The sequence below is a fragment of the Arvicanthis niloticus genome, chromosome 7 (genome assembly GCF_011762505.2).
Source record: "Arvicanthis niloticus isolate mArvNil1 chromosome 7, mArvNil1.pat.X, whole genome shotgun sequence".
Classification (NCBI taxonomy): Eukaryota; Metazoa; Chordata; class Mammalia; order Rodentia; family Muridae; genus Arvicanthis; species Arvicanthis niloticus.
In genome coordinates this window covers 2,151,146-2,163,790 of record NC_047664.1, presented here as the reverse complement: position 1 = coordinate 2,163,790, position 12,645 = coordinate 2,151,146, and the positions used below count along the sequence as shown (strand labels likewise).

At 46.4% G+C, this 12,645-nt stretch overlaps 1 long non-coding RNA gene across 9 annotated transcripts; it reads left to right on the top strand.

Annotated features, from left to right (window-relative positions):
• Positions 1-15: 15 nt before the first annotated feature.
• LOC117712930 (uncharacterized) lies at positions 16-10,893 on the top strand. Of its 9 annotated transcripts, XR_013111633.1 has the most exons (5): positions 16-175; positions 517-2,304; positions 2,749-2,861; positions 3,022-5,085; positions 9,366-10,892. It is a non-coding gene; the product is annotated as an uncharacterized LOC117712930 (long non-coding RNA). The 9 variants fall into 9 exon arrangements; XR_013111628.1 differs by having other exon boundaries at positions 517-1,759; positions 2,102-5,085; positions 9,366-10,893; XR_013111629.1 differs by having other exon boundaries at positions 2,749-5,085.
• The last annotated feature ends 1,752 nt before the right edge of the window (positions 10,894-12,645 follow it).

Here is a 12,645-nt window from a genome sequence, read left to right as displayed (position 1 = left end):
GCCGCCTGCGCCTCCTCCCGGCGCCGCGCGGCCGGACCGCCGGCCTCCTCTTCATCCTCCCGCGTCCTCCCGGGCTCGCGCCGCTGCCACTGGAGCCCGCATCCTCCGCCTCCCGCCGCCGCCGCCGCCGCCGCGACCCCGCACCGGGAACCAAGCCGGCGCGGAAAACCGCAAGGTGCGCGCGCCCCCTCCCCAGACCGCGGCGCCGATCCCCGGACGCGCGGCCCCCCCCACCCGCGGCCCCGCGCGCCTCTCTCCCTGACACCACCCTCCGCGGCCCCCTCCCGACCCTCTGGCCCCCAGGACGCCCCTCCGGCCCTCCCCTAGGAGAGGGGGCCCTCGCCAAGTCTCCGCCTTCCTACCCTCCCCCTGTCAATGCCGGATGTCCAGAGCTCACAGCCTCAGGAACGCCACTACACCCTAGGGGCCTCCTTCTCCTGGGACCCCCTGGGCCCCACCCCCAGTACCTCCCACCTCTGCATGCCCTGAGTTTGCTTTTCCCAATTCACTGGGCAGTTCGTCTCCACGCCCACCTGACTGGACCCGGAAACCCGAAGAAGTTAAGTGGGGGTTCAGCAATACGAACAGGTATGAGGGAGAGCCTGGATGAAGAAATGGGGAAGGGGGAAATGTTCCGAAAGAATGGAGGAGAGTGAGCAGGGTATTCGGGGATGGAGGACCAAGTGTGTTTCTTTGGGAAGTGCTGGCATGTAGGGGCGTGTGTTGTGTACATGTATGAAGGGAATGCGTAGACTGTATTGTGTGGCGGCGAGCGGTGTGCATTCCGAGATATGCGTAGGGTTAACACAGTGCATGTGCACTGTCCAGGGGTGCTGTGTGTGTGTGTGTGTGTGTGTGTGTTATGTGGTGGATGTGCAGGAAAAGGTGTTGACTTGAGCTGTGGGTAGAGTATTGTAGGTGCTCGGAGGTCGTGAATAGGATATGCGGGAGAACTGGCTAGAGATTTCTCAGAGGAGCAGTCATGGAGCAAGACCAGGATGAAGTCTTGGGGAGAACCTCAGGTGAGTTCTGCTTTGAATCCAGTTCTGTTTTCAGATCTGGCAGAAAAATTCCTCACACTCAAGTGAATAAATTCGGCCTGCGCTAGAGTGTGCGAGAAGGGAGAATGCTGTAGTAGCCCAAATCCGCACTCGGACCACTGGAGGCCTCCCTCCGGCAACCCCTCCCTAGCCCGCAGTCCCGGTGTGGGTGATTCAGGCCGCCTGCGCAGCAGCCTCCGAACCGCCGGTTGCCTTGGCTGCGCCTTAAGCTGGAGCAGGGAGAAGCCGGGTCCGAGCGCCGGGAAGAGGGAGCGGTGGAGAGAACGCGCCTGCGCGCCGGCATTTCCAACAGCAGGTTCAAGTCAGGAAAAGGCCTAGGGACTTTCCTATATTTTGCTCCTTAAGGTCAGGGATCCTCCCAAAACCAAGCGCTGTATTGCCTGGGGAAGCCGCGCCCATGTGGCCGAGGCAGCTCGGGGGGCTCTTGCCCACCCTTCCGGGAAGCCACTTGATGGGTGGTGTATGGAGTGGGTGTATGGAGGCCTTCCAAAGACTCCCGGACGTTTGCGTGGGTTTCACTTCGGGCCATAGCTTCAGAAAGAGCGAGGCTGCCTCTCTGTATTTTTAGCAGGAGGAGCAGAATTTGAAACAGCAGCATCCCGGTCCTGCGCCTGGTGAAGGATGACTCGCCAGAAAGCAAAGGCGCAGCCCTACCTCCGCGAGCTTGGCGTGTGGCCCAGGAGGCTCCGCGAGCCCTTGTACGTAAGGATCGCGGCGCCCACGCTTGAGAGCAGAGCTCAGTGCAAACTTCCAACAGTTCTTCCAGTTTCCAGGGAAACGAGATTTGGAGCTGCTGCGCCTTGCAGAGCTGCTTCTCTGCTCCCCACATGGGACCTTTGTGGCTGGCTAGTCTTGGGGAGGAAGGAATTGAAGCCATCTCATCCATGAAGGATGAGGTCCGATCTTAAGACTGAAGAATTGAGCAGGGCTCTGGGGATATCTTCTACCCTCAGAGCACTCTAGAAGTGCTGTTCTGGGTTGCTTCTCTAGAAGGGCACTGCCAACCTCTAACAATCTTTCCATTTCTATACTCACCACAGGGCGCACGAACATGACGTTTCCCCTTTTAGAGTATATTTGCACTCCATAATGATCCTCACCTGGCATTGCCTCCTCGTTTCTCAAATTTTGTCATATTTCTTCATTGCCTCAGTTTTGTTTGAAGCTTGTCTGATCCGATGCTCTCAGTAACTGAAAGCTTTCAGGAACATTCTTTTACTCACTTCTCAGGACAACCAGTGAGGTAGGTCCCCTGTTATCCCCGGTAGGACTTTCCATTAGTAAATTAGTGAGTGACTGGAACTGGAACAGAAACCCAGGCTCTGTGCACAGGCTATGCTTCCCCAGCTGCCTTCCTAATTCCTGCCCCTGCAGAGGATCCCCACGGTGCAGGCTTTCCCTGTAATACAAATATGACTTTCCTATCAGGTGGGACTGGAAATGGCTAGGTAAGGGCAGTCCAACTATTTCTGGGGATAGCTGAGTTTGTACATGTGTCTGTGATGCAACAAACGTCTACCTAGTTCTTTGGGGAGCATAGTGGCAGTAGCCCACAAACAGGGGAGCGGTCTCTTTGGTGTTGGGGATAGGGAAGGAGCTCAGAGAGGATTTACTTAGGCAGTAACAGGGAGAGGGGAACTCACTGAGAAGGATCTTTAAGCTGAACCAATTCAGTTTTATCCCGAAGGCAGGAACACAGAGATTTCAGGAGAGCATCCTGGTGTGTAATGAGAAGGGGCTCAGCTGCTTGGAATCTAGGGGAGCTGGAGCTCCCTCCCTACTTGCAGTGTAAAATCACAGGTACTGGGACTCACCCTGCTGTTTCCTGGTCTTTCTAAAAGGAGGAGGAGTCAGCAGAAAGTGGGAGGGGCAATCTGTGGTCCCATAACAAGGAAACCAGGGATGACATTGAAGCTAACACATGTAGGATTTTAGAGCAGACTGTATTGCTTTATTTCAGGATCCTGTCACCAAGGAAGGGCTCCCCATGTTCTGTTGTGAGCCTTCCTCAACATCCACTTGCAGAGCCAAGGAGGGGACCAAGGGTAGCTGCGGTCTGGTCAGGTGACCTGGAGGGGTCAGAGGCAGGAAGGAGAGCAACTCCAGAAAGAACCACACCAGCAAGGAATAACTTTGCTACTTCTCCAGGAAAATCACATCATCAGCTACTGACCAAGTTCCTACAGAGCCTGGGCAGGTCTGGCAGTCTTCTGGGGTAGGAATCAGTCTTCACACTGAAAACAAGGAAGAGGCTGTAAACCCAGAAAAGACACGTGGGAATGCAACAGCAGTTATGGATTGGGAAATATTCTCACTTTCAAGTCTTATTTTAATATTTACATTCAAAACTGCATCGCCTAGAATAGTGATTCAATCAACTGAGCTTTTAATTTTTTTCTACTCCACACATTTTAAAGTATTTTTGTTTTTTATTTTATAACGTATGTCTTAGTCTACCTTCTTTTACTATAACCATAACATTTACAAAGAACAATGGTTTATTTAGCTCACAGTTCAGAAGTTCTTGCCACTGTGAAGTCCTTGTGCTGTGTACGGTATGGTGTAGGGTATCACCTGGCAAGACAGAGCAAGCAAAGAGCTCCTTCCATGACACAACTACTCAAATAATTATATCCTAAGGTCCCACCAAACACCATAAGCATATGACTTTGGGGATAACATTTCTAGCCCATGAATTCTGGGGACCAGCACTCACACATTATAACTGGCCAAATAGTTAAAATTTTCATTGTTAATCCTCACCCCCGTTTTTCCAGGAATAGCCATGTTAATCTGTCGCTTCACACAGGCAGTGCAGGCATCTCTGTGCAAACACCCAACTGTGAGTCTTTCAAAGGATTCATGAAACCATGGCTATGAGTTCTCGGAGACACAACAGGGTTTCTTATTGTGTTAAAAGCTTTCGCCTTATAGAATGTAATCACAGAAAATATTAAATATAGGTGTGATATCTTCATGATATAGAAATAAGCATTTATCTATCATAGTCATGGAAGACAGAAGTGCCTGAGGATGCAGCTCAGAACCTGTCAGCTCACCAGAGCTGTCTTCCTACACTTGCTTAGATATTTGTTAGAAGGAATCCATTCCTAGCTGTTTTGGTTGGCTTAGTCTGTTTTGTTTGTTCATTTTTTAAAAAAATTTTTTTGCAGAGAATCAGAGAGCATGATTCTCCATACCTGGCTTCTTTTGTTCCATATGTTTGTGAAGTGTGTCCACTCATTGCTGGTAATGAAGCCCTGCAGCTTACCCATTTCACTGCAATAAACAACTTATTGCTTCTTGTTTGGGAATAGTATGTCCTGAATCATGGAGACACACAGTTGAGTAACCTGGGGATGAAATTGCCCTGTCTGATTAACACTATCTTTATTTTATTTTATTTTTTGCCCTTTTCGCATTGAGGTGCAATTTATGTACTATAAGATCCATTGATTGTAACTGTACAGTTCTGTAAGTTTGGACAGTTGCATACATTTATACAAGTGACCACCTCATGACTCTGCTGTTCCAGCTTCTGCGAATGCTAAGCTCAGGTTTCCCCCACACCAGGTCTGTGTGCTATAGTTTTTATCACAATATTTCCTATGCATGGATGGTCTCTTCTTCCTGGTTTCAGTGCCTTTCAGATTTGTCCAAACTCTTCCATGGATCAATTGATTGTACTTATTGATGAATAGAATTCTAGTAAAAAGTGTTTTCCATTCATGACATGTTGGGCTGTAGTTGCCTGCGGCCACGGATCATGGGTTCACCTGAAACGGGGGCTGGAAATGAAGAAAGGGAGGGAGGGCGAGAGGAAATGAAGCCAAGACAAAGTTCTCTGATCAAGGCTCGAAGTTTAATGCTCAGCTCTCAATTTAAAGGGAAAACCCCACCACCGAACCCCTTCTTGCTCCAGCCTGAGATGGGTAAGGGAACCCATTGTTTGTCACAGCCAGAGATGTCTCAAGGCAAGCTCAGTGGGCAGTTATTCTTCTAAGTTCCTGTACCTGCAGCCAAGGTGGGTAACTCCACCTAGGTCCTATTATTTGGTCTATTGTGGTAAACAAGGTCTTTCAAGCCTGCTCAAGGCAGGGGGTGGGGATGGGGGAGGGCACAGTGGGCATTCTGGCTTTTTCTGCGGGGTGACTGAGCTACTACTCAGACATGGTATCATGCAGGTTTGAGTCATTAGGAGTGTGTTTCCAACTCCTTGGGAGTGCAGTAGGAGTGAGATCGTGGGGCTCACCATACAGTTACAGTTATCTTTCAAGAAAACAGAAGATTGTTAACTAGAATAATTTTTTATTCCCTCATGCCATATGTGTACAATCCTAGGTTGTGTTCTCAGCAACACAGGGTGCTGTCAGCTTCCGTAGTGTTGGCCAGCCCGGCATCCATAGGTGGCGTCTCAGTTTACACTGCTCGGTTATTAATGCTATCAACAATTTCACTTATCTTCAGTAAAGCACACACACACACACCTTGGTTAGCTTTTTAAGAACTATGTGGTCTCTATCTAATTGTCATTTTATGGACAGTGAATAGAAGCTTGACTGGAAATGTGACTTACATTTGCCCAGTGGGTTCTCTTGTAATATCCCAAGCACATATACTTCATTCAGCCTGATCCCTTAAAAACTCATCACTGCTGAACCTGTAAGTTCAGCTAGACAACCATAACTTCTCTGGTGTGGGTCTAGATTTGTGCCGCAGAAGGGCCTCACAGCCTCATAATGTTGGTAGCTCCAGAGAGTTCTGCCAAATAAGCAGCTGCCTTGGGAAAGATCTTAGGGGACTTTAAAAAAAAAAGTGTACACTGGACAGCCTCTAATAAAGATCTGCATTGTAGTGGTTCTGGGCATCCTATTGTGGGATTTGGAACTCAGGTTCTAGCTAGTTTGAAACGGATAGGGAATCTGACTCAGAAGCATCATCTGAAAGGGGTCTTCAGAGGTTGTAATCTTGGTGAAGCTGGCCATGCCCAGGTAAAAATAAATGATACAATTAAATATATTAAAATATGGATAATAAATACTTAAAGCAACCGTTTTCTATCTTTACCATATTTTTCTCTTACCTGCTTTCTGAAATTACATCAAGTTAAGCAAAAATGTATATTCTGTCTCAGTGGCTCTGGGCGTGATGGCTTGTGACTTGCATAGCAGGAGAACTTATACCACACAAATGAGCAAATGATGAAAATCTAGCTAAGGCTGCTTACTTAGCTTACTTATAAAGTGAAGGGCGACGCGAGAGATGCAGACTGGATGGTCACCAGACTATGCTTCTAGCCATCATTTTAAATTCCAAACGCATTCATTCTGGTGTTTTGGGAGCCATCACCTGTGCAGTAATAGTATGCACATTGTACATCTCTAATGAAAGGCATTGCAACATGATTCCCTCTTGTCCTCTCTGGAACTCATCAACTTATGTGAAAACAGCACACACCATCCAAATCAGAGCAGCACCCTCTTGTCAGCGACGGGAGCAAGCATTCTGCTGAGTCAGATGTAATCAGGGTTTATTCATGTCCTAATTTTGCAATACTGTTGTCAGTGATAGAGTTACAAAAACAGTGGATTTTGCAAGAAATAGCAAGTCACGTTGAAGTTATAAAATAAAAAGCAGATAAGTGCTCTCGTTTAAAATGTTATTTCCAAACTTGTATAAGAAAATGCTAATGAAATAGTTTCAACTTTTAAAATTGCATTTATTTGCTCGCTGTGCGGTGCATTTGCATGTGGGGATGTAAATACAATGAGGGAGTCGTAGAGGTCAGAAGACAGCTTGGAACACTTGATTCTCTCCTTCCACCTCGTGGGTCCAAAGGACCAGATTAAGGTCCTCAGTCCTGGTAGCAAGTGCCTTTCCCTGACGAGCCATTTCACTGACTCATTAAACTGCTAATAAAAATTTAAGTTAGCCCAAGTAACAGCACGGATTTAATAAGATTATAGAACTGCTTTTTATATTTTGATGCACCAAAACAATACTGTCTCACATTATTTTACATTCGAGACAAGTGAAAACAGATACAGGAAAGAACTGTGTGGCCTTCGGTCCTGAGGCTTCTCTTTTTCTATCGGTTCAGCAGACCGCCGAGACACTCCGAATGTCTGGGGGAGAGTTAGCAGGGAAGGCACAGCTCCTGCTTCTTAAAACAGCTTTGCAGGAGAGAAAAAGAGCATCCTTCAGGTAGCTAAGGACATGCCTCACTACAGGCTAAGGTCTAACACAGCAAGCACTGCTTTGTGGGAAGGGATGTGGCATTAAATGGGGTCAAGCAGATGTGGACAGGGCTCAGCCTTGACCCTCGTCTTCACCATCCTCTCCTCTGGGATTTACCACCCAGCCTCATAGTTGTAAGAAACAAGCTACTTACTGACAGCTCCCAAGCTTATGGTTCAAGTCTTTCCCCAGAACCCCAGGTTAGATTCTAGCCTCCTGTGTTCAATGATATCAAGGCCTCCTTTTAGCAGGTTGAGATTTTCTTTGTATCTCAACTTCAGATGAAGACAGAACTCGTCCCGACCCTTGCACTCAGTTGACAGAAACTCATTCTTGCAGCTGCTTTGATAAAATTGTAGAGCTGTCCCCACTGTCCACTCCAGGCCCTACCCAGTGGCTGATGGGAAGCAACTGCTCCTGGCACCTACGTTTTCTCTCTATGCCTATTGTCCTCCTTCCAGCCCTCAGGGAACAGACAACCTTTGACGTGAGAGTCACTTACAGCAGCTGCTACTCGGAATGGTTTTGGTCCCATTCTGAGTGAACAAAAGCAATTTTGTGTGGTTACTCACTTATCTCACTTACTCCCTGGCTTGCTCTGTCTCACTGCCTATGTTCAGGGTACCTGCAAGAACCTGAGCTTCCTGTCTTTTCTCAAGTCTGTTTTTGCATAAAAAGTTGATTTAAGAAAATGAGACAGTGTCCATCAATAGCCTGGAACTCACCAAGTAAACTTAGCTATTTGACTATTGAGTCTCAGGGATCCAAAGACAGAGACCTGTTTATTCATTTATTGATCTCAGTACCAAGAATAGCATCTGTCACATGGTAGATGGTCTGTGATTATTTGTATAGCTAGTTTTAAAATTTTACTCAATTAAAGTTTAAAGAATGTAAACTATGAATTAATTGCCATAATGGTCTATAGTTGTGATTCTCAACCTGTGTGTTACGACCCCTTTGGGGGTCACCTATCATATCCTGCATATGAGATATTTATATTATAATTCATTACAGTAGAAAAATTACAGTAATAAGGTAGTAATAAGATAATTTTATGGCTGGGGGTTGCTGCATCATGAGGAACTGTATTAAAGGGTCACAGCATTAAAAAGGTTGAGAACCATTGTGTTATAGCTTGGCATGTTCTCAGGAGACTTGCTGCACTCGAGTCTGGGCCTAGCATGCTAGATTTCCTTCTCAAGTGTGAGAGAACATTCAGGGGCTTGGGTTGGGCTTTTGAAACTTTAAAGCCCACACCCAGTGACATATTTCCTCTAACAATGCCACGCCTAACAAGGCCACACCTCCTAATCCTTCTCAAACAGTGCCATTCCCTGATAACTAAGCATTCAAAAATATGAGGCCATGGGGGGCCGTTCTTACTCAAATCACTACATAGCCCCTGCCTAGATCCCTAGGGTATTCTTGGTCTGATCTCAGACCAGCTAGTGAATCCCTGCTGTTCTCCCACAAATCCTCCGTCTTTTGGGGCTTAGTCCTTTTAGCTAGGAGTTGAATGCTGGAATTTAAGAGGAACATATCAGTGCTGTTGGTATTCTTTCTCTCCCGAGAAAGCATTCCTGCAATGTCTCAGAAAATGAACTCCTACAGTCTAGTCACATAACTCCTGCCCTAGCTGAGTACACTCCGAGACCTTTCCCACCAAGGACTGTCCTCGGGGGGCCACACGCCCAGGAACCCTCTAAAACCCCCTCGGCTTATTACTTCCCATCCTTGAGCTCTAATAGCTACACGTTGCCAAGAGTTACGTGGATAGGTACCTTGGCAGGGGTCCAACGAAGGAATCCAACTGTGATGGATGCTGAAGGGGATGCTCAGCTGACTGTAGGTCCTGCCTACCAAACAAGTTCATGGTTGCCTTTTAAAGGTTTCCTCTTAGACCAGTCAGTTGTTCTGCCCAAATGCACCAGAATGGTCTCCCAGAGTCATGCAGATGCAGGCATAGCCATCTGTTGGCTGTCCTGGGTCAACGGGATGACAGATCAGGATCCTCTGTTGTCCTTAAACTAATATGGACCACTATCTTTCTGTCTCCTGATCCAGGCTTCTCCTGGAAGGCAGCCATGTTTACCACACCTGCTTAACTAAACCCTCATTCCCCAAGGTGGAGCCATGGGATGCAAGGCTTTATCCAAGCACCGACCCTCAACCCACAACAAAATCCTATATATGAGAGAGACCAGGACAGAAACCTTTGATGTCACTGCTTCACCAAGCACAGGTGGAATTTGGAAAACAAAATATTATGTCTAGCCAGTGCTGTTGCCAGCCCAGGGACACAGAGACCTGTACAGCTTCGGATGCTATCCTAGGCCCCAGACCCAGGCAATAAGTCAGTAGAATGAGTCACATGCCAACATGGAAGGAGAAATTGTCCTGAGAAGCATGAAAACCCCCTCTTGAATGGACCTCAAAGACTGTTCACATGTCTTTCAGGGTCTCCTTCGGAGCCTAGCACTTGATGGGAATCCTTTAAGTCTCCTCTGACCTCTGTTTATGATAGTAAAGGGCCCAGGTAAGCCATGTGAGGGGTACACAGTGTTGTCAGCTGTCCATGTCTTAGTGAGATCCAGAATGATTGGGGCATAGCTCCCAAGAGAGAATTGCTACCCTGCATCTCCGTCATGAGGACACTGCTGGACCACCTCTGCAGGAGCTTGCACTGATGCTATACTACAAAGAACAAAGATCCTTCTCTGCTTTGGTCCTGGCTCTACCTCCCACATCGTCCAGCCTCCCAGTTATCCAGCTGGGGTGGGCTTTCCTTCTACCTGTGGAACACATTAAGCAGAGTTCTTGTGTTTCCTGTGTTCATTTCCTCATCTGAAATCCTGCTGCTGCTGCTGCCTGCCACACTGTCTTCTTGTATTCCTAGACTTCCAAAACCAGGGTTGGACAGTCCTGGTGGAGGCTTTCTTCCTTAGCAGACATAAGTAGACACAACCACCCTGTAGGGTGAACAAGAGTGCAGTGGCTGGACAATCAGAGCAAATTTTCAAACACACCCTCACAAAGATGCTCAGGGGTACTCACTGAAGTTTCATCTGAGGCAGGAAGTCACAAGCAAGCAGAGAACAATTATTGTTGCAATGGAAAGAAGAACTCCTGCTCTTATATGGAAAACCATATAAGAGCAAAGGTAGCAGCAGGGTCTCCCCTCCCTTGAAATGACTCAAATGCTGGACAGAGGACAGCAAGCATGGTTTTCAAATGCTAGTCATGAAACAAGGCAAGACATTGACTGAGAATCAAATAAAGCCTCCAATGCTTCATGTAACAGCTCCAGAGTTGCCAACAATGGTGCCAGCTGAGGAGCCCAGGCAGAATCGAAAGACTTTCCAGGGTTTAAGAGACATAGTTGCACTCAGGGGACCAAACTGAATGAATACAGGCTTGATTTTGTCAATTATGCTTCAATAACTGTAAAAACTGTGGTAAAGGAACAGTGAAAAATATTAATTACCAATCAGAAGTAACAAAGCTGTATCTAATATATATCTCTAAGTGAATAAAGAAGCAATATTATTCAACTATATATATGTGTTTACTCATATACAGGTGAATGAATTGATAATGATGGATAGATAGATGGATGAAGGAGTGAGTAAATGATTGCATAGATAACTGGTAGAGTGATTGATTGATAGCTGATTGATAGATAGCTGATAGATTGATAGATTGACAGAAGGCGGCTATCATCCTTGCAGCCATCTTGAGCCATATACCCTGATAAGAGATTTGATTACGATAGCCTACAACAGCTGAGCACACTCTGATAACATCTTGCTTTAGATACCCAGGATCTTCCCTTGGGTGTGTGAGACTTAAAGCTGTGATTTAGAGCCCAGACTTAAGGGCATGACTTAGAGATCGGATTTAGAGACAAGGCCTAAGGGCATGACTTAAGGGCGTGACTTAAGGGCGTGACTTAAGGGCGTGGCTTAGAAGTAAGACATGTAAAAGGCGAGAGGCAGACAGAAGAAGGCAACAGATTATTAGGCACTTGGGAAGTACAACTTGGAACTAGGAATTAGGTTAGAGAGTACAACTTAGAGTACAACTTGGAGTAGGAATTAGGCATTGAGAAAGAATACACTTGGGCTAGAGAACTTGGAACAATCATTATTAGGTATTCGGCACTTGGCACTTGGCACTTGGAGGAAGAACTTGGAATTAGACATTAGGCACTTAGCACTTGGAAGAAGTAACTTGGAACTTGGAGGCACTAGGGACTAGAAACTAGGGACTAGGAACTCAAGACTTGGGACTTGAAGAGAAGAAGAGAGACTGAAGAATAAATGGGATTGAATCACACTGTATCTGGTCTCCATTCTTCGAGTCCATCCTCACTCTCTGTCTTGCTGAACCCCGACCCACTGACTGGAGCAGCTTGGGGCAGTGCAGGCTCTAACAGTTTAGCCCCCAAGGCTTTTGGCAGTTCAGGTCCCAACATTGACAGAGCAGTCCAAGACATTTTGGCCCCCAAGTGTGAGGCAGCTCGGGCCGAAACAGATGAAGGAGTGAGTAAATGATTGCCTAGATAACCGAGGGATCGATTGATTGATAGCTGATTGATAGATAGCTGATAGATTGGTAGATCGATAGATAGCTGATAAATGGATGCTGATAGATAATAGATAGATAGATAGATAGATAGATAGATAGATAGATAGATAGATAGATAGATAGGAAGATAGATAGATAGACAGACAGATAGATAAGATTACATAATTACATATGAAAGGGGCCCTAGGCCAAACATGATATCACAAGAAGTAGAATAGAAATTGGAAGTTAATAGTTTGCCTTGTGCAGAGGTTGTAACCTCAAATGAGTTTGGCTTATAACAACCATTATTCTGTCTCCCTTTGGTTTTCTTTATGTTTTGTAATTATAGAATGGTTGTGATATGTCCAGATTCTTCATTCTGGAACTACATGTGTAGAAAAATTCTTTTGCAGGTGTGATATCTCTGTGGACAAGGATTAAGGACAAGGTGGCCCCATGTCATGACAATTTAAAAGATGCTTTTGGCTTCCCCCTAAATTCTTGTAACAATGCCACAGGTCAGTAGCTTAAGGACAATTGCAGGGTAGAACTGAGTCCTCACTGAAATGTCAGCACTGCTTCTAACACACCTTAGGGATAAGCATTTTATCCAACCCCAGAGCCCGAGTTCTCCTCAACCCCAACCTTGGTTTTCCTCACAGGAGATAGAATCAGAGCATCCCAGTTCTCAGAAAGCTCTTGGTTACTGTGACTACTCTACTTTTCTGTGTCAGTGCTCAGTGTTACTCTGGGTCCTCTAATTTTTTTCTTTTTC